The sequence below is a fragment of the Lepidochelys kempii genome, chromosome 11, assembly GCF_965140285.1.
Source record: "Lepidochelys kempii isolate rLepKem1 chromosome 11, rLepKem1.hap1, whole genome shotgun sequence".
In the NCBI taxonomy this organism is placed as follows: domain Eukaryota; kingdom Metazoa; phylum Chordata; order Testudines; family Cheloniidae; genus Lepidochelys; species Lepidochelys kempii.
Window position 1 is genome coordinate 46,751,728 of NC_136390.1, and position 26,562 is coordinate 46,778,289.

General features: G+C 42.8%; 1 long non-coding RNA gene across 1 annotated transcript; it reads left to right on the forward strand.

The window, feature by feature from the left end:
- The first annotated feature begins 1,308 nt into the window (after positions 1–1,308).
- Positions 1,309–25,017, forward strand: LOC140895700 (uncharacterized). The gene is made up of 3 exons (XR_012154315.2): positions 1,309–1,522; positions 12,604–12,944; positions 23,614–25,017. It is a non-coding gene; the product is annotated as an uncharacterized LOC140895700 (long non-coding RNA).
- Positions 25,018–26,562: the final 1,545 nt, after the last annotated feature.

A 26,562-nucleotide genomic window follows, 5' to 3' on the forward strand; every position in this document is an offset into this window, starting at 1 on the left:
AATATTTCTCTTATTTTACAACTGATGTATGTTCCGAGGCCTGGGTTTTTCAAGGCATTCAGGCATGACTGTGCTGAGTGCCACAACCCCTTACTGATTTAGGAGCCTAAATCTCATTTTCAAAAGGCAGCTAGGCACTTAGGAGACTGTCCCATTAAATGTCAATGGGATTTAGGAATTTAGGAGCCAAAATCCCATTGAGAGCAAAGGGATTTAGTCTTCTAAGTGCCTAAATCTCTTTTGAAATGAGATTTAGGCTCCTAAATAAGTTAGGGGTTGTGACACTGAGCACAGCCATGCCTAAATGCCTTGAAAAACCTGGGCCTCTGGAACTAATGGTAAATTCAATTTAATAAAAACAAAACAACAGGGTAAACCATGATCTTTTCATATTGTGCTGTAGAGACGCCCCTTGAAATATCTGAGTTTCGTGCCTGATTCTACCTCTGAGATCTGCAGGCAGACTGTACCCATCCCACACAGGGGTGTTCAGCCACCTCTACACCAGCATGCCCTCAGTCCCCTAAACTGCTCTCCATAGCCCAGGAAGCCGCATGGGGGAAAGGGATGGGCGGGGAGGATTAGGTCGGCAAGAGGTGTAGTACATCAACTCCCTTGCACTCAATCCTCAAGGACTTGTAATGCAGTGAGGATTTTGTAGCCTTCCCTCCATAGTGGGGATCCTTTTTTAGGGGGAGCCATGGGAGCAGCCACAGCCAGGACACTCCCTGGCAGCATGGTTCCAGTGGAATCATGCTACCAAGGACCAAGACCAGGACCAGAGATTCTGCGGTTCTGTGATTAGAAGGGCCTAATCTACCACTGATCCCTCACAGGCTAGTGAGTGAGGGGGACAAATACACTCTAACCTCTACGGACTAACAAGGGAGAAATATCTGTGAGGTCCCCCTGCAAAGATTTCCCTACTCTTTAGCTCCCGTTTGTGGGTTTCCTCCCACAAAAGGGCAATCAGGCTTTCAGGGATCTATATTTTGGGGGCGGGAAGAGGTTAAATGAAGGTCACTGACATTATGGGAAACTGAGAGAATCTTGTTCACAAGTGAACAAATAGGACAACATATTTATTTGCTCTGACCTTTCCCGAAATCCTGCTGACCCTCAGCATTGCATGTGTACTTTCATAAAACAAAAACAAGTGCAAGCTCAAAAGGGAAGGAAATGGCAAGGCTTATGTTCTCCCTACTTCTGCAATCACTTTTTAACATGCAGTATAATTGCCACGATGGCATGTGCTCATGCAGATAAGAAAGAAAACTGTTGTAAAACATGTACCTATGCAGTCCTGAAATGTTGCATAAGTTACCCACAGACCACAAATAACATCTCCTCCACCACTCGATGAAGAAAAGAGGCTTTTGAATACGTTATCTCTCCATGCTCCAGACTAGCTTTTCCTCCTCTAACGTCTGACACATACCTTCAAACACATGTTGGGTCTTCAATGAAGGGAGGACTCATTTAATCATTTCAGCTTGTCTACATTCAGACTGGCACTAAACAGGTTAGTCTGAGACAGTTAAGCTTTAATCAATTATTAAACCTGCTGAAAGGTTGTTTGTTTTAACTGGCTATTAGATCATTTCCAGGCTGTTTGGGGGCATTTGTGTGTGAGAGACAGTGTTCAACTGACATTCTCGGGCTTTAACCAGTTTAATTTCTGTTATGTAACCTTGAAGTCTCCTTATTGGGGAATTACCACAGTAATGCAGAAAGTCTCAAATAATGACGCTGGCATAAACTCAATTTAACAACAGAAAAACTTCTATTTATTGTTGGAAGAGGTTGCGGCATAGAGCTGGTCAGAAAATGGCTTTTCTTCTGCAAAAAATTTAGAGACTTTTTGTTGAAAAAAACCCCAACATTTCCAGTTCTGAGACAAAAGATTGAGTTTTGGGTGAGTTTAGACAAAAGCTCAACATTTTCTGTGCAAAGCAGATACTTTTTGTAAAAATCTCTGTCAAAGAACAGTTTCAAGGGAAAATTTTTGACTGAAGGAATGTTGCTTCAGCTGCTGGTACAAACGGTTTCCCTCTCCCCGAGACACGAAACACACACCTCAACTTCCTCCCAGTGTTACTTCCTCAGCGAAGGGTCCTTCACTCTTTAGGGGCTGTCTGGGATGTTCCAAGAAACACACTCATCCAAATAACACAGTAGCTCTTACATTTCTCTCGTGTAGATCAGGTTTCGGAACCCTGCCCACCTAGCGTTCAGAGCCCGAGCTGCAAATCTACACTGCTGTTTTTAGTGCCATAGAACACACCTGAGTCTGTCGACCCTGTCTCTGAGACACATGGCCGCAGGTTTGAAAACACAATGGAGACATATCCTGTGTTGCATTTTGAAGGAAATGTTATAGCCTCCATAGCCCCTTTCATTTGTTTGTGTCTTTTATATTATAAACCAGTTATTGTCTCTCTCTCTTTTTGCACAGTTCCTAGCAAAGTGGGACCCTAATCCTTATTAGGTACTAACATAACATAAATGTTGAATAATAATAAATAAACAATAATAATAATTAATTACATCTTTGCTTCTTTCAGCATTTTGGGGTTTTATGGCTTGCCCTTCTTTCACTTTGATGCTTATCGATGCACCCTTAGATTTATCTTCTCCCACAAAAATAATCCCATTCACAAGGGAACGTGAAGTGGTCGTTTTATCCCGAATGTTGTTTTTCATCATCTTGAGTCACCGTCCTGATTTACAGCATATTTTTAGGTTTGCCAGCCACTGCAAGTACAATGACCACCTTCAGGCTTGTAATGCAGCCCTAGTGGCAGTGAGCGTGTGAATGTCAAAGGGATTATTCATCAATAGAGGAGTTAACATTTCACTCGAGCTCTAGTTGGAACAGTCTCAGCGGCTGTGCTTGTTTGTCAGACTCAGTAATATTCTCAGCATCTAGTGAAGGGGGTCTCAGAACGCATTTTTTGGTGGCCTCAGAATGCGGTCATCAACTCTTGCTGGTGGCCGCACTGACACTTTTTCCTAAAATATTTAATTAACTTTAGGAAAAACAAATGAATATGCATGTATACCAGGGGTCTTGAACCTTTTTACAAACAAGAGCACTTTTTGAATTTAAGTGCAACCCAGAATCTACCCCGCCCCTTCCCCGAGGCCTCACCCAGCTCACTCCACCCCACCCCCCGTTGCTCGCTCTCCGCCACCCTCGCTCACTTTCACCGGGCTGGGGCAGGGGGCTGGAGTTTGGGGGGGGGTGCGGGGTCTGGGCTGGGGCCGAGGGGTTTGGAGTGTGGGAGGGGCTCTGGGCTGAGCCTGGGGCAGGGGGTTGGGGTGCAGGAGGGGGCGAGGGATGCAAGCTCTGGGAGGGAGTTTGGGTGCAGGAGGGGGCTCCAGGCTGGGGCAGTGTTGGGGTGCAGGAGGGGGTGCAGGTTGCAGGCTCTGGGAGCGGGCTCAGGGCTGGGGTAGAGGGTTGGGGTGCAGGATGGAGTTTGGGGTGCTGGTTCCAGGAGGGGCTCAGGGCTGGGGGTTGGGGTGCGGGCTCCCAATGGGCAGCACTTAACTCGGGCGGCTCCCCATCAGTAGTGCAGCGCGGCTAAGGCAAACTCCCTACCTGCCCCGACCGCACATGGCTCCTGGGTGGGGCACATGGCTTTGCACGCTGCCCTTCCCTGCAGGCACCGCCCCCGCAGCGCCCATTGGCCGCAGTTCCCTATTCCCGGACAATGGGAGCTGCGGGGGCGGTGCTTGCAGGCAGGAGCAGTGCACAGAGACCCCACCCCTCCCCTGGGGCTGCATGCTGGCCACTTACCGTAGCGGGGCCAGGGCATGCTGGCCACTTCCCGGAGTGGGGCCAGGGCAGGCAGGGAGCCTGCCTTAGCCTCACTGCACCGCCGGACTTTCACCATCTGGAGATTGCGATCGACTGTCAGAGGCTCCAGGATTGACCAGTTGATCGCGATCTACCAGTTGGTGACCACTGATGTATACACATCCAGATCACTGTAATTTATTTATATAGGTTTATTTTGCAGACACAATAATAAAAATAATGCTGTGAAAAGTGATATTTGCATGTTTGTTAATATCACTTTTCACAGCAAGTCTTGGCAAGTTAAGACCTGGATGGAGTGGTGGGGGGTGAGGCAGCAGAAGCCAGGGGTGATGGATGGGGGCGCCCCACCACCTCATGGTCGAAGGTGTGCGTTGGCACCTGAGGCTGGAGGTTGGCGCCCTGGGCCAGCACACACTGGAGCCCAGGGTCAGCACCCGCAGTTGCAGGGCCAGGGATTGGCAACCAGAGCCGGGGATCAGCACCCGCTGCCACGGAGCCGGGGGTCAGCACCCAGAGCTGGCACCTGCTGCTGTGTGACCAGGGGCAGGGCGGCACCCGGGGTTGGTGCGTGGGGTCTGTGCCTGCTGCCACACAGTCAGGGTAAGGGTCAGTGTCCAGGGCCAGCACCCACTGCAGCCTGCTGCTGTGTGGCCGGAACTGTAAGGTGACATCCAGGGCAAGCACTTGCTGGAGCCTGCAATTGATGCCTGCTGCTGCATGACCAGGGCTGGGAATCTGCACCCAAAACTAAATTCACAGAAGTAATTACTATGTACGTATATAGCACAGACGGAAAAAGAGAGAATATTTTTTTCCTTTGCAGGACAAGAGCATCTGCATCACAGGATCTATTTGGGAGTAACAAAAAGTAGATTTTCAAAGAAGCAAATATTCTAAAAATAAAACTGCCCTGCACAAACGGAAAGGGATCATATGACGGGAGCAGGGGCAGGAGAGGAACATAGTCATAGTCTGTGCTATTTAACAGATATCTAACATAATCTGAAAACTGACGCAGCAGCTGTGGGGAGGAAGAGCTAGCAGGCGTGGCCAAGGCAAAAGTTCTGCGAGGACTGTAAGTCTAAATAAAAGGGAAAGTAGAATGTGAACAGTGTTGGAGTAAGGAGGCAATCTGCACCTGCTTCTTGCAAAATATCTGGCAGCAAAAGCAGTAACAAAATTAAAAAGAAATGCTGGAAATGTCAGTGTTGATGAAAGCAGGTGAAAAGCAAAGGGAAAGGAACACGCCTTTTGAATGAAGTGATCCCAAATATATTGAGTCCAAAAGGTTGGGGCCAAATTCTGCTTTCTAATCAAATGGCACAATTCTCATTGACTTTATTGTGAGCTGAACATGTCTATAAACAGGGGCGGCAAGGTATACGGGCCTGCGGTGCCCAGGCTACAGGAATTTCAGGGCCTGGGGGCCCGGCTCCACCAATGTTTGCGTGGAGTGTCCCCCAGCTTCTGGCTGCTGCCCCTCGTGCCGCACCTCCCCTGCGCCCCGGAGCATCCCTGCCTGATTGAAAGTGGGCAGCTCTGGCTGCCCTGCCATTCTGTTCTGCTCTCCCTCGCCTGCACCGCCAGCCGCTGCTCCCTAAGGCTAGGCTACAGCACAAGAGCAGTGCTGGCAGCAGGCTGAGGCGGGGGGTTGCTGCTGCACCTGAGGCGGGGAAGTAGCGCACACATGACTGGCATCCCTCCCCTCCGCCGGCACCCACCAGGAGGTGATGCCGAGGGGGCTTCCAGCTGGGAATCCTCTGGACCTTACTCACCTGAGCAGCTGCTGGGGCTTTGGTGAGCGTGTGAACCTATGATCTGTGCCCCCGCCCACGCCGCCCCCATCCACAGCCACCACTCCTGCCCCACGGTGGGCAAGGGGCAGCCCCATCCCCCCTGAGGCTATGGTGAGGAGCAGCAGGCTGCAGCAGGGGAGGAGGCTACATCCCCTCCCCAGCACCCAGTCATCACAGGGGAGACGAGGGGGCTTCCTGGACCTGAGCAGCTGGGGCTTGGGTGAGTGTTGTGACACCCTGCGCCCCTCCACCGCCCGCAGTCACTGCTCCTGCCCCACGCTGGGCGACAGTCCCATCCCCCAGTGAGGCTACGGTGAGGGGCAGCAGCAGCAGCAGCAGGGGAGGAGGTGCACATGTGATGGCAGCCAGCCTCCATCCGCAGTACCCACCACAGGGGAGGCAAGGGGGCTTCCTGGACCTGAGAGGGGCCCTAGGAGCATGTGCAGTGACAGTGGTGCAAGGTGAGTCTGCTGCTGGGGGGGCCCCTCCACCGGAGCTCGCTGCTGCTGACAGGGAGAGGGTTGGGGGGAGTCCTCCTCTCTGGCCCTAGCCCTGGGCCAGCCTGTCCTCATCCCTGGCCCCACCCAAACGCCCGAGCCTGCACCCCCAGCCAGAGACCTCACCCCACTGCACCCCAACCGTCAGCCCCAGCCCTGAACCCCCTCCTGCACTGTGAACCCCTCATCCCGAGCCCCACTCCAGAGCCCTCACCTGAGGGAAAAAACATGCAACTTAAATGTGGCGGTCAGTTTGGGGTATGATTGTGTTTAGCACAACACTTGATTATTTTACACCCTTTAAAGTATATAATTGGTTGTACACAGGTACAACAAAATATAATGTATCGAAGCAGGCGAGTGCTGCTTCTGACTTTTCACTTTTAATTGGCCCTTGTAATCTTGTGGTGCCAGCACATTGTAGCTTCATTTTATCCCAGCAACAAATTCTTGATTTGTAGGGCCAGTAATAATCAACAATGGATACATTCTTAATAAAGTTACCCATAGAAAAAGAAGAAACGGGTAATTCATCAAGTGATGGCTTGAGTTCGACACCCAGCTTTCAAACTGAAGTTATACAAAAGAAAGATGCGGCAAATCTACAAGATAGGAAAAGGAGTTTTCAACAGTCTTGGCTATCGTGATTTATGTGGTTGGAGTACAACAGCGAATTAGACAGATCATTTTGCTCAGTCTGCAAAAACTATTCTGAAAAAAAGATCTTAATATTTTCTACAACGGCCGAACCAACATTTATTTTGTGCAGATTTCAAGATGGGAGACACGCATTGTGTGGTTTTACATCACATGAAAAATCCTCCTGTCACAAGGAAGCGGTAATGAAGTAGGCTGCTCTGCAATTGCAGGTACATGTTTCTGCACTAAGGTCAGCCAGTTACAGGAAAGAATCACAATCAGCTAGGAAAGCTCTACACAACAGTTTTAACAGTGTCTCAGTCCCTAGCTCAACAAGGCATAGCATTACATGGACATAATGAGAGTGGTTCAAATTTGATGCAGATCTTGTTGCTACGCAGTACAGATTCTGAGGAACCGAGACAGTGGCTTAGTTGCACAAAATACAAGTGGCTGTCACATGAGGTTATTAATGAAATAATCAAAATGATGGCGCAAATTGTGCAAAAGATAAAGGCTTCAAAGTTTTATGCCATTGTAATGGATGAGACTACTGATTTGTCAAGAAAAGAATAAGTACGTTTTTCTTTAAACGTTCTTTTCTAGTGAGGACTGGGATATTGATGAGGAGTTTATTGTGTTTTACCAAACTGACACAATGGACGCGGCTTCTCTTTTCAAAACCGTGGAAGATACGCTTCTTAGGTGTGATTTGCCCTTTTCTGATTGCCGGGGCAGGGTTATGATGGAGCCAGTAATGTGTCCCATGAATTTATTGGAGCCCAAGCCAGAGTGAAGGATTGAGAGCCAAGAGAGGAATTTGTGAACTGAGCTGCACATTCCCTTAACCTTGCCATGCAGGATGCCCTGCATAATATTCAAGAATGTCGTGAACAATCTCATCAATGCCTTCAGAGAGTCACCAAAGTGAATGGGAGCATTCTGAGAGTTTCAGAGTGAAGGGGAGCCTTCTTTACGACCATTGTGTTCAACGAGATGGACACTAAGGATTAGTAGCATTAAATCACTGCTCCACAACTACGAGGCCATGATGAACTGCCTAGATGAATTTAGTTACTCTTCCGATGAATTTGGCTCAAAATTAGTGGATTCTTGAAGCAACTTCAATCTTTTTCAGCATACTTTACATTGACAGGTCTTGTGAAAGCCATGGGTCCTGTAGAAGAAGCTAATGCAAAAATTCAAAGCCCAAACATGTCACTGGCAAGCGTTATGAAGAAAGTTGGCTTGTTGCAAGAGGTGTTGAGTGGGATGCACACTAGCTCATCATACAATCACTTCTGGGAAACAACAGTAGAGAAGGCAAGAAATCTTTATTTAGATGATTCCACACTCCTGAGAAAATGCAAGCCACCGAGATGGCTCAACCATGGCAGCCTTCCTCACACCTTCAGTGACCCCAAAGAGTATTTCATCAAATATATGTCAGGATCGCTGATGTTTGCAAAGTTGCCATTGAACAGAGGTTTTCAACAGAAAGCTTTACATTCGCAGTAAAATTGGACAAGCATATAACTATGGCTCGAAACAGGACATTGTCCCAATAAGTGAAGTTTTCCATGGTGATATTAACATGGAGAGGCTCTGTCTTCATTTAGAAATGTTGAGTGATATTTGCAGATCGAGAAATTGCCAGCTTAATTTGGTGAGCAAAGTGAAGTAATTTCTGAAACAAAATGAAGGCTTGAGTGACGTTGTCAGAAGTTACAATTCTCCTAAATTATTCTACATAATTCCTACTATAACCTGCACCATTTAGCGATCATTCTGTTGCCTGCGCAGACTGAAAAATTATTTGCGAACGACAATGGGCCAAGAACATCTAAAACACTTGGCATTTCTTCACATTCATAAGAACTCTACCTCTGAACTGGACATTGCAAGTCTCCTGAATGGCTTCATTTCAGGAACCAAACAACGACGAAGAACATCGCAAAAGAAGGGGCTATATTTGTTTTAATTTTAGAAAGTATTTGCTTTTGAGGGTTATTGATCCAAGAGTGTTTGGTTGTTTCTGTATTCAAAAGTTGATATTCTTAGTTAAATAATTTTTTCTTATGATAACAATATTGTGCAATAAAGGGAAACTGTTAAATGCTTACTGTTTCCAGTTTATTTTTACATTATTTAAAAATATATATATCGGCTTACAAGGTGGGGGGAGGGGCGGGACTTCAACCCATTCTGGGCACCACCAAAAATTATACAAACCTGCCACCCCTGGTCTATAATTTGGGTCTGTGTGTGCAAAGAATGCAAGAGCAAATTTTAGCTTCACAGGTTTGTAACTGACGATATTCAAAACCAGTTTGAAACACCTGTTCATTACCACTATCCAGACATCTTCTGTACTGCCTGGGAATAGTCCTGCAATACTGGGCAAAATTCCCACAGACTTGAATAAAATTTTTCATGAGCGAGGACTACAGCTCTTGGGGCTACATTTTTACTTTTTTTCATTTACAGAGTTTTCTATCATTCAATAATATATGAAGCACAACTGAGCAAACCGCAATGCAGCTTTAAAAGTGGGGATTATTTTTCCTGCTTGAAGTTGGAAACTGCCCCCAGAAATGAAGCTGTCATGCCACTGCAAGCAAATGTAACCAATATTTCTTCCTGGGATTTAGTACAGAACATAGATTACAAATTATTAACATTTTCCTGAAGTCATCTCAGGTAGGTGACTTGCTTTAGGATCTGATGTTCTTGCCATTTCACTTTTGGTGCATTCATTGGGTTATTTTTCTTTTCTGTCCTGCAAAACATCATAGTATTTATGTGAGAATATATGTAAATGCAGCGCATATACATGTATTTTTAGTACATTCTGTTCCCTCAGCTGTGCTTGGGTAACCTGTTAAGCTTCATTTCCTTGCTTCTGCATGATCACGATGCACAGCATGAAGAGATGTTTGTAATTTGATAAAAGAACTGTGAAATTGCACATTTGCTCATAGAAATAAAAAAATCCTGCCTCAACACCTGCAAAAAGAATATTGTGCTGTATACAGTTGTTTAATTTAAGAGAGTGGAGACTATGATTTCACCCATCATAAGTGTCTGAGAACTGTGTAAGCTTTTATTTTTAAGTAGATCAATATTTAGGTGTTAAAAACTATTTCTTGTTATTCCTTTTTAACCCCTTTCGCAGAGTCAATCAGCTGTTCAAAACATTATTAGTGTGAAATTTCCTTTTTTCATGAAGAGCTTCTCACAGTTCCGCATCATTTGATGTGATATAACCTTAAGAGGTTGCCGTCAGAGAAACAGAGCATAGCCCTGAGCTGAAATTGGGGCAAAAAAAGTTATCCAGTGTTTTTCAAAGGTATACAATGAATGCATGACCAGATCCTCAGTATGTATAATTCTGTACAGATCTATTGAAGATCTGAGCCTTATTCTACTGGGATGAATTTTTGAAACATTTTCTGAATCAGTAACTTTGTTTTATCTACAGTCCCTTATTTTTACCATCCAACCCTTCTACCTCTTGGCTAGCAGGGGCTCAACATAACACTAGAAATGAGGAAACAAAACAGGTTACAGAAATATAGAATGTATTGCAGTTTATTAATACGTCTGATATTACTCAAACTGTGGGTGGAGTGTTTCTTTAACAAGAGAACTCCTCTTTTATGCTCAATATGCTGAATCTTCATTCTGGTCACAATTCAACAAGGTCCTTAAGCCCATACCATTAAGCATGCGAATAGCCCAGTGATTTTAATGTGACTATTTATGTGTTTATGCCCTTTGTTGAATTGCAGACTATTTTGTTTATTATTTAGCATATAAAATAATACAGTGAATTTTTACAAGAGGAACGACAATCCCACCAGCTTCCTTTCTGTTTCATCTTTGCCTCCACTCACATTAAATGTGATATGGACTCTTACACTGTGAATATTCAGTCTTTATGTGGGTGGGATTTTCAAAAGAACCCACCACTAGCCTAACTTTGATCCCAGTGAAGTTAGTGATAAAACTACCAATGAGTTCAGTGGGGGCTGAGGTGAGCCAGCGCTGAGAGCATTTGAAAATCCCTCCCTATGGGGATATTCTATTGAATTGAATAATTCATTGAATAATTGATATTGAATTTCCCTTCTCCAAAAGACATGGAGTAAATCAAACCACTAGAGAGGTAGCCCTTCAGTAATGAAACCAAATGGGGAAAAACTTATTAGGATACTCATCCTTCTTCTCCGGGCAGGACAGGCTTGGCTCTTGGCCCAAAAGGTCAGAATAGGCAGAATGGGCATTCCTATTCATCCCCCGAAGAACTGGGATGCAACCCATGCTCTCGCCACACATGCTCCACACTGTCATTTATATAACATGAAAGAGAAAAAATACCTGCGAAGATCAATCATTCCCAAATACAGATGACAGATAGTGACTGGGAAAAGACTTAAGTTACTTAAGTGACCAATAACAGAGCTAACATGTCATTATCGGGGGGGGGGGGGGGGAATAGTGGTGGTTCTCCCTCCAAACTCACATAACCCATGCTTGCCACTGGACTGAGACATCACTTTGGGAAGCAATGAAACAGTTAATATTATTGTCATTTAAATGGTTACCAATAGTCTTCAGTCTTTACAATGAATGAGACCGTTGGTTTGTGTCTCAGACCTATTGTTTCAAGCTGCTTGCAGACACCACTGTAATTTGGTTGCATTTGCTTGCCAGTAGGGGCAAGTACTTGATCAAGGACATAGGGCAACCAGGCTATTCAATACACAGCAATCCAGGCTGTGTAATGCAACTTCAGAAAGAAATCATAAAGGCCACCCATACACCTACACTTCCAACAGAGGAGGATCATCATTTCCCCCAAAGAAGTACAAAGCTTTAGCCTGTGTCCAATGGAACCCCAAACTGTCAGAAAGGAGCAAATCAAATCAGGCTATAAAGTTGCAGCAATGGGACTGGAAAATAACTTGGCCGTGAATTGTTTCACCCCATCTTGGATTCACCTTCTGGAGAGGGCAACAGTACCACCCTGTATACTCTACTCTACTTATTTTAGCTACTTTTACCACCACACTTATCATTTTGGCATCTAAGTACTGGACAAAACAATGATCAAGGAAGCACACACACAGACACACACAATGTTGTTTCTCTCACCTTTTCCACAGACAAGGTGTCTGAATTTCAGTGTGGTGGTGTTTTGGTTCTTTTGTTTGATTTGTTGCCTGTTGCTCAGCTTGCATGGGATGCAGGGTTAGGGGAGCAGTAGCTCATGAAAGCTTATGCTCAAATAAATTTGTTAGTCTCTAAGGTGCCACAAGTACTCCTTTTCTTTTTACAAAAAAGGAGTGACCCAAACAGGCTGTTTGATTAACTTAGTAAAAACCAGATCAAAAGAATCAACCAGGCCTTTATATACACTCATTTTCCCTCCCAGTCTCAAAAAAGAGTTGAGTTTCTTCAAGACTCCTAAAAATATACAAACATCCATAATAATCCACTCTGACCCTTGCACAATATAATAATCACTGAAGAAAGTGTCAGCTCACAGAGCTGCTCCTCGACATCAATGTACCTTTCCTATGGAAGAGTAGTGCTAAGATTTTCAAATACTCCTGGGACAGATTTAGACATTCAATTCTCTTTCATATTATTTGGAAATTAGGCTTCCAAATGCCTTAGGTGGCTTTGAAAACTTTTAGGCTAAAGTCTAAAACAGGAAAATAATTCTTGGGCAATTAATTTTCTTATGGTAAGAGCCAATCATCTTTTGTTGCTATAGTGGTTTTACAAGCATGAAACACACAGTTCTGGGGCTAAGAGGACTCTCTTTTTTTTTTGTCAACAGGAAGTGTTGCTGCACTGAGAGAAACTGAGCCAGGAACAGAGCAGATGTTAAAAACTTCAGCAGCCACATCTTAAAAAGAAACAGAGAAACAGAACAACAAAAAAAGAAAAGAGAAACTACTGGCCAGATTCTGGTGGCTATCTGAGCTGTCATAGCAGCTCCTGTGCCAGCTCTTCCACAACTCTCCTTGCTGCTCACAGAGACAGTTTCCTTGTGCCTGCTGATTCAGACCTCTGAGGCCACTGACAGTCAGTACAAGTTACAGCAGCCCTCAGGCTATTCTAAATCAGATCAGGGGAGCAGCCTGGCACAAAGACTCTCCAGGATCAGAGCAGTGGAAAGTGAGTTTAAATCACCTTTGCACACCACCCTGAGATGCCCTGTGCACAAGAGCTGGTCAGACATTTTCAGATAGAAAATTTTTCCAACGGAAAATGGCATTTTGGTGACGTTTGTTGATTTTGATTAACTTAAAAAACAAAACAAAAAAATGGAACATAGCATTCAGATAAGGTCAAAATGTTGTTGTTATTGAGAAAGTGAACGTTTTCAAAAGAATGTTGTGATTCTCCAATTTGAAATGACTTTTCATTTCTATATGTGCACATTTTATATAAAATAAAAAGGGTCAACACTGGAATAAAATGTTTCAATTGTATCAAAATGAAATGTTTCTGTCAACCAGAAACTATTTTTTCCCCTACATTTCATTTTGTGGAAAATTTTAAACAATTTTCTTTTCACTTTGTTTGCAAATGTTTGAAAAATTCAAAGTCATGAAATTTTCCTAGCAAAAAAACCCAAAACATTCGGTTCCTGCCCAGCTCTACTGCACACTTTTCAACCTTGACTGGGCTTCAGTCTCCAATTCTTGCTCTCTCTCTCCTTAGACTCCAATAAACCTTGATTTTAAATTCTAGTTTTATCCCTGTTATCATCAGATTCATTCAGTATCTCAACCAGAGAGATATATGGACTATAAGTTTTCCAGGCCACTACCTTAACACTATATACCTTCTGGGAAAGGCATTCCAACTTCACCTTCTCAATAACAGCAATTTCTCAAAAACAGAGAGATGGAGTCACTTCACAGTGATCAATGGCATTCATTGAGCTGCCCACAATTCTATTCCATTTTATATAGATAAGGTTCTTATGCTGCATTCATCACTGAGTGCCTTCTAGTCATGTATTAAGCAATGTGACTAACTGTTCTTAGCGGTGATCACATCTTTTTCCTGAGTGTTACAGAAAAATTTAGAATCCAGCAAGGTACATGAATTAAAATTATTCTTTCCAACATGCATTATTTTGCATTTTCCTTTATATCTTGGGTCTCTCTGAAGTCCCTCTTAGTCTTCTCTGGCCTTGACTAACCTAAACAATTTTGTACCTTCTTCCAATTTTTAATGTCTCATTGCTTACTGTTTGTTCCACTAATAAAAATATATTAAACGACACTAGTCCCAGTACAGAATTTCACTTTGCATGTGCTATGACAGTAGGAAACTGGAGGTCATATTATCTGATTGCATTTGTTTATGATTTGATGTCCATGCACAAGAGTGATATTGACCTGCAGATCATAGGGGATGTGTAGAAACCTCTATGCACCACTTGCTTATCTCAGGAATCAGAGGATCTTAAGTGGTACATAGTGCCTTGTGTGGTCCTTCAGCGGAGGATTAAATTGTTTCTGTAATGAGCTATGCCTCTCCAGTATACATTTATACCAGACACTTGATGCTGAAGTACTTGTCTACAGCCTAATATAGCACACCTGGTGCAATGTGCCCTGTTTTTGAAGTCCTGCTGTAAGGGACCTAGGCTAAAGTGATCATCCCTTCATTGGGTAATGCTGTCTTCATGCTAGTTCATTTATAGGCCCCCTCACTGCTTGGCAATTTCACTGAACTGTGCTGACTTATATACATTTATACTCACCAGGGAACTACCTGGCTCAATAAACTCATTAGTCCCTAACATCAGACACAAGGAAAAGGCATCTGATTTGTTAATATTCCTTTACATCTAAATCACAATGGTTTGCTAGGGTAAAACAAAACAACAAAAACCCAATACGAATATTAGCAAATTTTATATGCTGCTACTTTTATTGGTTCTCTTATTGGTTATCTTTATTGGTTATCTCAATTAGTCTCTTTACTGGGCTTCTGTCACATTTCAGAGAAAGTAATCCACAATTTTATTTTATTTTTATCATCATCAGGCTTGATTTAATGTAAAATATCTAGAATATTTTTCTCTTACATTCTTCCAAGCAATTAATGAAATAATACATTTTTTTTCTTAAATTCTAAGTCTTTTACACCTCATTGTAAGAGCCCTCTTTTTACAGTTACACCCTACAATCTCACACTTACATTGTCTATATACCAATAGTGAAAGCTTTATGGGAAAAAGTTGTTCATAAAGTTTCATTACATTCTTTCCAAGTTCATTTGCAACCGATTTTCAATAAATGCTTTACCTCTTCCATCCCCCGTTCTAAGGACTGATTCGTCAAGGGTGGACAAAATAGTTTTGTTTAATTTTATCAGATGCCAGACAGAGAAAGAGAGAAAAGCATTTTAACAGTCTTTGGCTTGTTATTAGAGCTTCATTGTGAGGCACATTTTAGGTGAAAGAGTGTTTCTGAAGTATCGGACTTGAATCTTGTCCTATCTTTTCTTTGAGACCACTACAATGAGGTTAGCAGTATACGTAGTCATCATAATAGTAAATACTTATGTTATGGTAGCACCCAAAGACCCCAGTTGGGATCAGGATCCTATTGTGCTAGGGTGGCAATGTATAAATATAGAACAGAGGCATTCCTTGTCTAAACACACACACAGACAAAGGGTACAGAATGGGGATACAATACACAAGAAAAGACTATGATGGAAAACTGACAAAGCTTTGTGAGTTATACAGATTCTAGGTGGTTTTGGGGGCACGATCTGAATCTTTTAGTGAAATCAGTGGAAAGATGCTCATTGATGTAGATGGGCTTTGGATCAGGCCTAAATACTTCATTTGGGTAAAATGTATTTGAAGTACTTGGGTGGAGAAGGTGGGAGACAAGAGTAGACGTTCCCAGTGATCTGAAGCTAGCTGGGCCAGGGATGCAGTTGGAGAGAGAATACTCTTACAGAAGAAGATGGGGAAAACTTTACAAATAAAATCTTAACACATTCTGGCTTTTCCCTTAAGCCACATGGGGATAGGGAAACAGAACTGTAGCAGCCAATTGGTGGATTTTCCTAAGCCATTCCACCTGCATGAGGTGGACAAAGGTTTAGGTGGCATGTGGGGAGTAGCCTTTACTGCTACTTCAGAAATGAGCAGCATGTGCTTCCCCTAGAAGCTGGAAAGGTTAAGCAGCTGACTGACCCCAGATCCCAGGGGCTGGTGAGTACAGCCTATGCATTAACACTTACTTAACGGAGGCTGGGTTTTATTGCTTTCAAGATTAGTTTTTTGGAATTTTAAAAATACCTAATATCGCTAAGAACGTAAACGTTACAGGACTATGGCGTAGATTTGCTGCAGTAATATAGAGACTGAAAACACTCACCTGGTAAGGAAAGAGGAGAAACCCTGCAGTACGTGTTAATATTCTGACACATTGAGGCAAATTGTTTACAGAAGCTGTTGTTTAGGTGGCTGTCTCTGTAGAATAGCTGTGTTGTGTTGCTGAGCTTTTCTAGTTGTGTAACATAGAATCATAGAATTTCAAGGTTGGAAGAGATCTCAGGAGGTCATTTAGTCCAACCCCCTGCTCAAAGCAGGACCAATCCCCAACTAAATCATACCAGCCAGGGCTTTGTCAAGCCTGACCTTAAAAACCTCTAAGGAAGGAGATTCCACCACCTCCCGAGGTAACCCATTCCAGTGCTTCACCACCCTCCTAGTGAAAACGTTTTTCTGAATATCCAACCTAAACCTCCCCCACTGCAATTTGAGACCATTACTCCTTGTTCTGTCATCTGCCACCACTGAGAGCAGCCTAGATCCATCCTCTTTGGAACCCCCTTTCAGGTAGTTGAAAGCAGCTATCAAATCCCCCCTCATTCTTCTCTTCTGCAGACTAAATAATCCCAGTTCCCTCAGCCTATCCTCATAAATCATGTGATCCAGCCCCCTAATAATTTCTGTTGCCCTCTGCTGGACTCTTTCCAATTTTTCCACATCCTTCTTGTAGTGTGGGGCCCAAAACTGGACACAGTACTCCAGATGAGGCCTCACCAATGCCAAATAGAGGAGAATGATCACATCCTTCGATCTGCTGGCAATGCTCCTACTTATACAGCCCAAAATGCTGTTCGCCTTCTTGGCAACAAGGGCACACTCTTGACTCATATCCAGCTTCTTGTCCACTGTAACCCCTAGGTCCTTTTCCGCAGAACTGCTGCCTAATCACTCAGTCCCTAGCCTGTAGCAGTGCATGGGATTCTTCCATCCTAAGTGCAGGACTCTGCACTTGTCCTTGTTGAACCTCATCAAATTTCTTTTGGCCCAATTCTCTACTTTTGTCTGCATGGCACATTAAGGCAATTTCCCCCCAAAAGGATATAAATGCAATGCACAAGTCTCAAAGATGATACTAGGAGATGCCTGCATATATGAAAGCAAGATTTTGCCTTAAGAATGTTTGTCCATTGCCCTGAATGCAGCAGCCTTGTGCTCTTTCAGTAGTTTGGGCCGAGATTCCATTCCAGCTCATCAAAACCTGTTAGCACACAACCTTATCCAGGAAATAGTTCTCAACAATTGCAATGTCTCTTCTGTATCTGAGAAATGTCATCAACCCATTCCACTGCAGCCAAGTTTCATACATGGCTAAAAGAGACAAAATCCCAGAAAAAGGAACTAATAAAAATTGTGGTTTCACCCTTATGTGAAATACATCATCATGTTCCCACTGTCCTTCCTCCTCTTTCCCAGAAGAAGCTTTCATAACAGCAAAGCTGTATACAGAAATTATTGATGTATACACATTTGTGTATCTGTGTATAGTTGTATTCAGTTCATGTTTTTCAAAGATTTAATTTTCAATGCTTTGGGGAACTATTTATGGGGGGAAAATATACTCAATCCAGTCTTTTAAGGGTACTCCAATTTCTGGATAGCAACAACATGAAACCCCCAGATCTTATGCTTTTAATAACTCATAAATCACTCGCTGATAAAAATAGCCCAGGAAAATCATAAACACAAACATAAATACAGAGATATTCAAGTTTATCCATTATTCTGAAGAACATAGCTTCACATTCCTAGTGCAAGAAATTATACTCATACACACACACCCCCTGTAAGGCTCACTCATATCTTATACAAGTGAGGCTCACTCATTCCGAACAAATTCCTATTACTCTCTGCAGAAGACTGTAATCAATACAATGGCTAAGAGGAGTCCCATGTGAGTTTTGCATGCAAAGTAAGCTTTTTCCTGTGGCCTGAGTAAGATCGCCCTAAAATGAGTTTTCTAAATGTGGGAAAATTGGTGGCTACACAATTCTTTACTTGAGCAATACAGAGAGTTTCTATAATGACAAAGTTGGCTGACCAGACTGACTATTTCAAGAGTGTGAGCTAGTGTGTCAGTGCCATGGCACCTGCTCTGGCCAGGCAGAGGACTGTACCTGAGCTCCCTCAGTCTGGAAGGACTGTCAGTCAATTCCTCGTGCCCAGGAGGTCTGAAACCCCCCTCCATTCTTAAGTCCCTCAGAGGTTGGTAGGAGAACCCAGGCCCGCCAATCCACTGGGTTCCAGCTCAGCACCCCTAAGCCAAATCAGGCCTTGATGACTCTAGCCATGTTCTCTTCGATCCTTACGGTCAAGGGTAGGGGCCCAGGCAGAGACAGATGCATCCTGGAGGTGAATGCCTGGCTGCGAAGACGGTGTCGCCAAGGCACAAGAGCAAATTATTCCACTGCATAGGAAAGATAGGACGTGTGGCTAGAGACCACCCTGGCTTAACCAGGAGATCTTCAATGATCTAAAAATCAAAAAAGAGTCCTACAAAAAGTGGAAACTAGGTCAAATTACAAAGGATGAATATAAACAAATAACACAAGTATGTAGAGACAAAATTAGAAAGGTCAAGGCACAAAACGAGATCAAACTAGCTAAAGACATAAAGGGTAACAAGAAAACAGTCTACAAATACATTAGAAGCAAGAGGAAGACCAAGCTCAGGGTAGGCCTGTTACTCAGTGGCAAGAGGGAGGGGGAATAATAACAGAAAATGTGGAAATGGCAGAGGTGCTTAATGACTTCTTTGTTTCAGTTTTCACCAAGAAGGTTGGTGGAGATTGGACGTCTAACATAGTGAATACCAGTGAAAGTGAGGTAGTACCAGAAGAGGCTAAAATAAGTGTGAATGTAAATACAATCTGGTCCTGAAGCCTTTCCCCCCAGCTCATCACTAGCTGTCAGGAAGAGATCATTTAGACTTTGCTTACAAATCATAATTTGAAATTATTAGATTGGCCAAGATCTCTGAAATGAATGCACTGACACTGTCATAAAAAACAACAGCTGTATAAGGAAGCTAGTCTATGTTCATACTTTTCAAATCTATTATACTTTTCCAGATACACATATTTTATCATACACTTTATGTGCTTTTAATGTGTGTATTAATATTTCAATTTCAATTCAAATTTCTAAACAATCACTAAATTGGCAACACTGCATGTAACTAGTTCACAAAACTGGGGGGGGGGGAGTTGGGGGAGTTCAGGGGGGTGTAGGGAAATCCCTGCAGTCATGCTGAAAGGGCATAATGAGTGGGGTCCCCCCGGGATCAGTTCTGGGTCCGGTGCTGTACAATATCTTCATCAATGATTTAGAAAAGGCATAAAGTTTGCGGGTGATACCAAGCTGGGAGGGTTTCAAGTGCTTCGGAGGGTAGGATTAAAATTCAAAATGATCTTGTCGCACTAGAGGAATGGTCTAAAGTAAATAGGATGAAATTCATTAAGGACAAATGCAAAGTACTCCACATAGGAAGGATCAATCAGTTGCACACATACAAAATGGGAAATGACTTCCTAGGAAGGAGTATTGCAGAAAGGGATCTGGGAGTCATGGTGGACCACAAGCTAAACATGAGTCAACAGTGTAACGTTGTTGCAAAAAAAGCAAACATCCTTCTGGGATGTATTAGCAGGAATGTTGTAAGCAAGACATGAGAAGTAATTCTTACGCTCTACTCTGTGCTGATTAGGCCTCAAGAAGGAGGAGGAAGAACAAAATGTTTTTGTGAACGTCTGAGGATAGGACCAGAAGCAATGGGCTTAAATTGCAGCAAGGGAGGTTTAGGTTGGACATTAGGAAAAACTTCCTAACTGTCAGGGTGGTTAAGCACTTGAATAAATTGACTTGGGAGGCTGTAGAATCTCTATAATTGGAGATTTTTAAGAGAAGGTTCGACAAACACCTGTCAGGGATGGTCTAGATCAGTGCTACTCAAAGTGGTGGTCCGTGGACTGGTGCCGGTCCACGAGCTGTCGGCTGCCAGTCTGCGCGCACATTGGAAAAAAAAATTGCCTGTCCCCCACATCAGATAGCTTGAAAAGCACTGGTCTAGATAATACTTAGTCCTGCCACGAGTGAAGGGGACTGGACTGGATGACCTCTCGAGGTCCCTTCCAGTCCTACAGTTCTATGCCCTAAGCTCCTTCCCACCTCCTCTGCTTTCTGTATGCTCTTCAGCCTGCTGGTCCAGTCCTCCCCTCCTAGGGTGCTGTCTCTGAGCTTTTTAGCAGCTTTCTAGCAGGAGCTCCCTTCTCCAGCCTGCTTGCTCCCCTGGAAGCTGCCCCATCTGCTTCCCAGCTCTTTTATCCTCCCTGCTCCTATGAGGCTGCTAGTCATCTTGGCTGGCAGTACCTGCATTAACCCACTAGTTGCTGAGCCAGCACAGGGTACATATACTCCATGACAATGATCTACCAGCACTTGGGGTGACAGGTAGGATATGTGTAGCTACACACTGCAGTGAAAAGCAGGCTGCATCCACACTGTGGTGTATAGCTATCCATGTCAGTGAAAGGGGCTGGTGGGGGAGAAGCAGCAGGGAAAGAAAGGCTTGGCAGTGGGGAGGCAGGAAGGCAGAGAAAAAATGGAAGTTAGCAGCCAGAAGGAGATGGGGGAGAAGGAGCAGGTGGATGGAGTAGAGGTAAGTAACGTGCAAGAGGCAGAGGCAACATGGAGAGAGGTTTAGAAGGAAAAAAACCCTTTGTATGATAGTTTCTTTCTTAGTTAGTATCTAATGTGGTAATCACTGTTCTTTTGGGTAAAAAAGAAGTTAGCTTAGATGGGCTGGAGCTACTGTTAACAAGTCCAATTCTGTTTCATCTGAGATGGTGTATGGGATTCAGCTGGAGTTGGTAGAGGGGGTGATGTCATCTGGATCCCTCTCTCTGGCCCAACCTGGTCAGGACATCCCTCGGGATTAGGACGATGAGGGTCAGGGTCCCATAAAATGGTAGAAGAGGCAGCCATGATGTTGAAACTTGCTCCAGTAGCTTCCGTCTGTTAGTCTCTATTTTCCCCCAAAACTTACTTTCTTTAAGGACGCAAAAAAGGAATGGTGGGTGGAATAGCCCACCCCCTCATTATTTTATCCACAAACTGCACCTAATATTTGACACGTTTAATATTGGTTCATTAATTTCTGGTTTCACATCTTCTGTTTTTACTAAGCATGATTTTAACATAGTCTTTGAACCATATCTTTTTGTTTGGACTAATTTAGTCTTTCCATCTCTGTGTCATACCTTTTCTCATCAACATTTGTTATGATCAGTTATTGTAACATCTTATGAACTCCCACATGCTTTGACAGGTGAGCTCACAATTAGAGTAAATTTGTAGGTCCTATTATCATAACAGACAATAGACACTTCTTTACCCAGGTGAGAGAAGGACCTTAATGTAAGCAATGAGTTTAGTATGCACATTTTCCTTTATTTATTATTGTTCATCTTCTGAAACAAAAAAACCACTAATTCCCCTGCAGAACCTAAATTCACTGAGGGCATTTTTCCTTCCCACTCCATACATGCAAAAAAGAAAAATTTGAAAAAGAAAAATAGTCTATAGTAAATCTTTTTGAAAACATAAAATTCAGCCTGCATGAAGCCCAATGAGCTATATTTTTAATGGCTGTTTTATAATTACTTTCTCTTTCATACCATGCCTTAAAGAACTGCTCACTACTCCAGCTCTCTGGATTAGTACTAAAAACACAAAACAACAACAATGAAAAAACTTAATTCATAACATTGTGTTTTAGTGTGTTTCGGAGAGTAGTTGAAGCTCTGCATAGCTATGGTAATGGTGACAATGGCAATTATTTTTGGTACCGAAAAGGAAAATAAAATCAATGGAAGAATGGTGATTTAGTCTTGTGATTAAGGCAATGGATGGGGCCACTAGGTTCAATTCTCGGCTTCCTGCACTTCTTGCTACATGTTTGTACAGAGTTTAGCATATTGGACCTCTAGCTCTTACTATAATATAAATAATAACATTACACATTGTACCAGTGTCTCCTTCTGTGCTTCTGTTGGATTTTGTGGGCTCAGAATGCAAGATCTAAACCACCAGTTAGCTTAGCGACAGCATAGTGGCTAACGACAACCATCACATTGTGTTCTCTGTTTTATAACAAACATTCTATTTTTTATAATTCCCAAGGATCTTTGTCTCCTACGATCTATCTTAAAACCCCTTGAGTACATTTGCTTGCCCCCTGAATGACTTGTTTTAACTACCTTTTTACATTTATTATTATTTTTTTTGAAAGAGCCTCAGCATGTAGGACAATAAACTATTTCAACTAATACTTAATCTTTAAAAAAAGTATTTACAACAAACCAATACCGCCTAGAATAAAAGAGCATTGCATGTGGCAGATCACGATGTAGGGGAAGCAATAAAAGAGAAACACAGCTTGAATTGCAATATTGGTGAGTAACTTACATCTCCCTGCTGAAGGCAGCAGACTTGCAGTTACTGAACTGCTAATCTGTTCTACTGTTTTTTAATCAGATGTTGGCATTATCTGCCACTAATTGCTTTTTCATTTCCACTTGTAATTATTCCATTGCATGTTTGTGGTGAGAAGCTGAAAATGAAGCAGATCTCCAAGAAAGAATTAATTGTTAATGAATAATCATCAGTAGGAAGCCAATTTCATTATCTTCAAAGAGGTAGCCAGAGATTAGCTACTAACTGGGGTTCTCCTACTTTCTGTGCATGACTGTAAAGTAATCACAAATAATCACACCCTCCAACTTCATCAATTATTTTCTATTATGTGAATTGATACCCATTTTTGTCTTCGCTGTTTAACATTAATGTTAGTATTCATGTTGGGGAGTGCTAATTGGAAGGTGTTACATTCGGTGGGCATTAGAGCATCTTCTTCATTAGCACATGATCCTATGAGGGTTGCATAGTGGGAGTTACTAAATTTACCATGATTGTTATCCTTATTGACAAACTTTAGGTATTTCAGGCAACTGATTAAAACATAAGGATATGCAAAGCTGCTTTCTCCACACTAAAACAAACATACCTATATGTCTGTTGCATTTAAAACTTGCCATCATTAGCTGTCTACTTAAATCAACATATTGAAAATAAATGCATTTAAGTAGTAAGTATAATGAAGTCAAGGTACCCCCTGCCCCAAAATCTGTTGTATGCTAAACAGAAGCTTTAAAAAAAATCTGTCTCATGATTATTATGTAAGGTTCTTGATCTAGTGAGAATTTTTGACACTCAGCTTTTTCACTTCTGTTGTTATCGATTCTTTCCTCAATCAGTTGAGTTACCAATCCTAATCCTTTTAGATGAATTAATGTTTACAATCACAGCTTCTTCTTAGTTTGTATTAAATTAATTTAAAATAGTTATCGAGGAGTTAATATTAACTGTAAACCTGGTTCAGTCTCTGTAAAGGCAAACTAATACTGAACTCTTTGGCAGGATTGCAGGACCCAGGTTGCAGGTATATGACAAGAGGACCACATATCTCCACTGATGTAATGTATGGGACTTTATGGGAAAAAAATCTATGGCCATCAGCTCTAGCTGATGAAAGAAATTTTACATTTTAAACATAAGCTGCTAGATTGTCATTTGGGGAAAGTCATAGTAACTCCATGGACTATGGGGAACTTCAAAAGAACTATGCCGATTAACACCAGCTGAGGATCTAGCTCGTGGGATTTTATTAACATTAATAAACATTTATACATTAATTTATAAATGTGAAATTCAGAAAGTCTCTAGGTGCAAGAACAATTATTAAAACTGAAACATTACAAACTGTCAACCAATAACACTACTCCCTACCAATCCCCTAACTCCGACATGTCCTACCCCACTGACAGTAAATCCCCTGCAAATTAAAAGACAAATTAAAACAGACGCATTTAGCATCATGTAGTAAAGGTTGCCAGGATGAGAATTGGCAGACCATTAGTGAGAGCCAGTTCCAGATATGGAGGCCATCCACCAGAAGTCCCTGTTGGCTTCCCTATGAAGTTCATATGAAGGGATAAACAAAGATCATTTCAGTTAACTGTCTGTACAAGTCAAATTGGATCCAAGGCCACTTATGGCTGAATTAAACTCCAAAACAGAAAGGAGTCCAATGAAGAGCTCAGAACAGAGATCTCATGTTCATAGCCACCTGGCCCCTTTATAAAAAGGTGACTGCATTCCTCACCAGCAGAAGATTCCATGTCATTTTCCAACGCTGAACGAGTAGCACCCTTGTGAAGTGGATTACCGTAATCTAGCCTGCAAACACTGAGGGGATGAATAACTGTAATGAGGTCCACTTCAGAGAGGAAAAGCTTCAGATTTCAGCCAGCCAATCTGTTAGAATGTATTTTGGACTGTCACTGACTCTTTAAAATCTAATCGCTAGCAATGGATTCAATAAAGCCCTGAGATTCCCGACTACTGACATCAAAGGCAATGATTTCTACTGAGGGAGCAGTTTCCACCTGTCAGTTTGTGCAATGCTTCTCTCTTCTACCTCTGTGTTATCTGGATTGATTTTAAGCCAGCTGGGGAAGCAATCTGGGTTTGATTGAAAAAACAGACAGCAGCATTTTTGCCCAGGGTCCCTCCCAGCAGCCTCACCTGGACATTAAATTGGGAGAGTTACAAGATGGAACCTTGCAGTACTCCTAAAGGGATGGCTTCCAGAGAAAATCAGCAAGTGCCCATTTCCACCTTCCAGGTCCTTTTCGACAGGAATGAGTGGAACCATTCTAAAGTAATCCTGTCCACTCCTGACAGGCCCCATCATTGAGACACCCCTTCCTTGTTGTCAGTCACGTTAAAGGCTGTCGAACGACATCAATGTTAACATAGATATCTGAGCATTCTTCATTTCCAGGAGGAAATTATTAGCCAAAGATACTATATCAATGTAGTTCTTGTGCCATGTTCAGAGTAATAAGGATTAAAGAATTTTGGAGAAATTTGGATGTCGCTGAGTTTTTCATTAATTTTCATTACTACTTTTTCATTAATTTTCCTCACATGAGAAGGTTTCAGATTGGTTTGAAATTAGTAAGGTTGTCCATGTCAAGAAATGATTTCTTGAATGAGTGCCTAACTACCATGTTTTAACGTAGCCAGCAAGCTGCCTTCATACAGGGAGGCATTAACAATCCTCATCATTAATGGAACTAAACTGTCCCCAGTGGCTTTCACCAACCACGAGAGGAAAGGATCCATCACACCAAAAACTGAGTAACATTCACTTAGCACATCCAAAATTTCTGACAGCAAATCTGTACCAGATTCAAATAAAGAGGATGACCCATTTGCCCCTTCTTCTTTGATATTACATTCATGCAACCAGCCATGGTTCTCAACAAGTTTATCTGCAAAAGAGATGAAAAAAACTTCATCGTGAAAAAGTCTCTTCTGTATCATCAAGTACATCCAAAAGATTGAGCACAGACTGGTGAGTGCAAATAGCTAGCCCACAATCTGAAACATCTGCAGTGGCTTAGAGATCACAGATACTATGTTTAGGGAGCTGGTGTCCTGTAACCATTGCTTATCACATTGATTATAACCAGTGATGAGCTGCCAGAAGCTGAAGAACCAGTTCCTTCAGTCGCTCAAGGTCTTCGGTGGCACGTCCTTCAGTTGCTCTGGGTCTTCAGCGGCACTGAAGGACCTGCCGCCGAAGTGCTGCCGAAGGCCCAGAGCGAGTGAAGGACCCGCAGCCGAAGTGCCGCCGAAGGCCCAGAGTGCCGCTGGGTGAGTAAAAATTCTTAGGGGAGCTTCCCCAGCCAAGAGCTCAGGTGGGACGGAAAGGACGGTCCCGCGGGCCACAGTTTGCCCACCCCTTTAAAAACCGGTTCTAAACCAGCTTCAAAATTTAACAGGTTCGCATGAACCAGTGCGAACCGGCTCCAGCTCACCACTGATTATAACCATCTCATGGTTACCTTGTGCTTCCCCTGTCTTGATCTAACTGGACACTATGCTCTTCAGAGTGGCTCTGGAATCTCCAAGAGATCACCTTCAAAACAGATTCACCACCAAAAGCTAGGGAAGGCCATCACCTGAATATGAAGGAGCTAATGATTTGACTATAACACTAATTATTACATCATCATTTCACCAACACCCCCATATACCTAGTGGAGGCATTAATTATGTTACTGTAAAACACTTTTTATGACTTCATCGGAAATCAAGTGATAATCATAGCACAACTCCATTGAAAAATCTCAGGGAAGTTACAGCGATATATATTTAATGGTGTGGCTAACCATGTCACCACTCTCAGCAATATGCTCTCTTCTAGTATAAGATGTCCTGCACACAATCTGACAAAGCTCAGAATACTGAGGTAATTGGAAGCCATTATTTTCAGCTGAAACAATGACAAGCTGCAAT